Below are 3,473 nucleotides of genomic sequence, written 5' to 3'. Positions count from 1 at the left end.
ACATCATTCGAGGTTAATCGTTGTGTCGTGCCATCTAAGATTTGTTTTCTTGACATATCCTCGTAGTACTCGTCGTTACGGACGTGTGGGCGCAGACGGTTCGTGATTTGGAGTTATATCGAAGAAGTTATTAACGTTTGAAATTTGGAATTTTAAGGAATTATAATTTTAGTAAAATATAGAAATTCTTTTATGAAATTGGACGGCCCAGATTTATTGATGAATGAAATGGATGGCTGGGATGAGGGAAAGGTTTTTGGTGTGTGTATGTGTATGAGAAGAAGAAACAGAAAACAGAAAAGAAGAAGAGACTGGGCAGAAATGCCCAATCGGAGAAGAAGAAGGTGAGAGCAAACCAGAAGAAGGGAGAGGAAGAAGCTGACCAATCAGGGGACGGAAAGGAGGGAAAGGAGGGAGAGTGGTGCGCGGGGGAACAGGAGGAATGGGTCACCCTTGACCCGCGCGACCCAAGCTTCCAAATCGGCGGGTTTTCGCCATTTCCGTCCAAATTTCCAACGAATTGAGTCAAGGTACCACTCCTAATCATCATCTAGGCCTTCCCTCTTTACGTTTCACCCCAAGAATCATTGAATTTCGTTGTGATTTCGCGAAGAACACCCCTACGGGTGCCGCGACCCTTTTGTTTAAATTCTCCAAATTTTGAAATGTTTTCTTTCAATTACTAACACCTTTAGCATTCCTTTAGGACCTAGAACAAAGCCCAAGAGGTAATTGAGGCGTTGGAACAAGTTTGAAGGTCGAATTGGAAACACCCAAATTCTAGGGTTCTTCACGGTTTTGGTGAAATTGAAGCACTTCCAGGCCAAATTGGCCTTGGTCTCAGGTATGAAAGTTGTTCTACTCATTGAGATCTTCAAATCTGCAAATTTTGGTAATTTTTGGAAATAGTTGAATTTTCCGGCGAGCCGGGGGCGGCCAACCGCCACCCGCGGCGGCCCGCGCGGCGGCGCGTGGCCAATGGCCGCCAATGTCATTATTAGCTTGTGATTAAGGTTCTAGGTTCTGTTTTGATAATTGATGGACGTAAATTGAATAATTGAACCTAAGTTGGTTACGATTCGGGGTTAGGTGAAAATGTGAATTGACGATCCGACCGTTGGATCGTCATCAAACTTTGATACGTTGTAATACGTAATATTTGAGGATTATAGGAACTTACGGATTGGGAATCCGATTTACGGATATTCCGGAATTAGAATTGTAAGTTCATAAAATAGAATGTTAACCGTCACTTAGTTTTGGAAATTGACGGAGATCCGACCGTTGGATGGTAACGAAATTTTAGGATGTTGTCCTAGAGGTATATTGTGGACCTCTGGAAGTTTCGGATTTGAAATCTGAATTGCAGATCATCCGGATCGAACTACGTAGTGACGTGTCTTATATAAGTTATGTATTCTATCGGCAGGATTTCTGAGGTTGGGTTTGATTATTGTTCTAGGCGCTAATCTTCATGACGCCTTGATGTGTGGTGCTAGGGAGTTGTTGAGCGAACTCCAGGTGAGTGGGCAGTTTTGTTTTCGTATTACCTTTATACTATAAATTTTTCCCAGAAGATGAATTTATATGAAAATATGTTTTAAAAATGCCATGCATAGAATTATTTGGAAAAGGTGAATTTCACATGAGTTATATGATTGATATATGATGCATACATGTTGCATGGTGCTGTGGAGGCACAGGTAAGTCAGGTGAGTTCATTTATTCATTGAATTGTTGTTGTTGAGATGTGTTGAGCTCATAATCTGCACCCTAGGTGTTAGTGCTTATATTATTCACCACACCGCACGCTCGTCTTGGATCCAAGTAGGTGGATGTCGTACAGACCATGTGAGGGTTCCGACATGCTAGTCGTATAGATCACTAGGCGTGATTCCGACTAGTGGGTGATCTTAGTTATGCGCGCTGATGATTGATGAGAGAAGCACTAGAGCGTATTTTTACACCTTTCATCGTACAGACTACCTTACGTAGTTCCGAGTGATGTGCAGAGTAGGGCCGTATAGGTCACTGTGGTGACTCCGGCTTAGTGAGATATTGAGCTATTGAATTAATCGTATAGGACCAACTGCAGGGTCTCCGATTGATTCCTTATTTCACCTGATTTATATTTTGATTTATGGCATGGCATGTTTTTCTTGAAAAATGTTAAAGATTTGGGATTCAAGTTTTGAGATTTCATATGGTTATATATATATATTTTTCTGAAAAGTGTTAAAGGTTTGAGATTTGAGATTTTTGCTTATATATATGTTTATATATATGCTATTTTCTGGGAAAGTATACAGGTTTTACGGTGAGGGGTTAGAAATATTTTAAATGAAAAGTTTTCGAAAAACTTTGTTTTACTGACCCACTCAATTTTGTTTTGCGCCCCTCCAGGTTCAAGTTAGCAGAGCTTTGGTGGCCACGAGGAATCCAACGGTGTTCTGACAGAATTCACAAAAGTAGGACTCACCCTCGGGTGTGTCATCTTAGTAATTGGAAATTTTTTTTAAAGCTTCTGAACTATGTAAATGGTTACGTCACTCTCACGTGACGGCCAGCACGCCCTCCTTCGGGACGGGGTGTGTCAAATCTGCAGACAAATAATAGACCCCTCAATTAAAATAAATGATTAAGGCTGCAATGCACAGATCTTTTGCTCAACCCTAAACTTGGTTTTTTACTAACCACCTCTTAGAGAAGAAAGATTAGGATAATTTTAAAGGGCATCTTTCCAAACCTGAACTCCACTACACAACCCTTTTCTTTATTTTTTAATTACACAATAAATTTAAAAAGTGGGTGAAGATTATAAAGCTCCTTTGGTTCATTGGGCCTAGTCAGAATCTCACCACTGCCAACCTGGGATTCTTTTGATGTTCTTTGTATTGTTGTGTATTGTTAAAAAAAAAAAAATCTAAACAATTTTTAATGAAGTGGTTCTAACTTGTAAGTTCTAACCTCTCTGCTCATTTTTTTTATTTTTATTTTTTTATTCAGAGCAATAAAAAGGGAACAGAAGCTTCTGTTTTTGGATAATCTGTGAAAATTACAGGAGCACAAAATGTGGCAGAAATTATGGCTGACCCCAGCTCAAGATTATAACCAATTGTCTTAATCATTCAAATTAGACTTTCTTAGAGAGCAAGTGACCCCACTCCTACAGCTAGTTGCAACCCAAGTTTAATTAGAATCAAATCCAAAAGATTATGCAAATTTCACTGTGATCAATTGACATGACTTTTGTGGAAAATTACAAAATTCTCATTGAAATGACGACAAAGCTCTTCCCTCTAATTAATTAATTAATTAGCATTGTTATCTTACAGAAATTGCTTCTGGGATTTTACAGTGGATAAAACAGCTCTCCCCAAAAGAGGAAAAAAATTGGAACAAGAAATTACATTGAGTAAACGAAGATGAAAGTCAATTGACTTTTGTGGAAAATTACAAAATTCTCATTGAAA

The 3,473-nt window shown here is 39.0% G+C and overlaps 1 long non-coding RNA gene across 1 annotated transcript; it reads left to right on the top strand.

Annotated features, from left to right (window-relative positions):
* The first annotated feature begins 295 nt into the window (after positions 1-295).
* LOC139188460 (uncharacterized) lies at positions 296-2,468 on the top strand. The gene is made up of 4 exons (XR_011571885.1): positions 296-530; positions 707-844; positions 1,463-1,521; positions 2,404-2,468. It is a non-coding gene; the product is annotated as an uncharacterized lncRNA (long non-coding RNA).
* The last annotated feature ends 1,005 nt before the right edge of the window (positions 2,469-3,473 follow it).

This window comes from Malus domestica, chromosome 10 (genome assembly GCF_042453785.1).
Source record: "Malus domestica chromosome 10, GDT2T_hap1".
Classification (NCBI taxonomy): Eukaryota; Viridiplantae; Streptophyta; class Magnoliopsida; order Rosales; family Rosaceae; genus Malus; species Malus domestica.
This window is presented reverse-complemented; position numbering and strand designations above follow the sequence as displayed.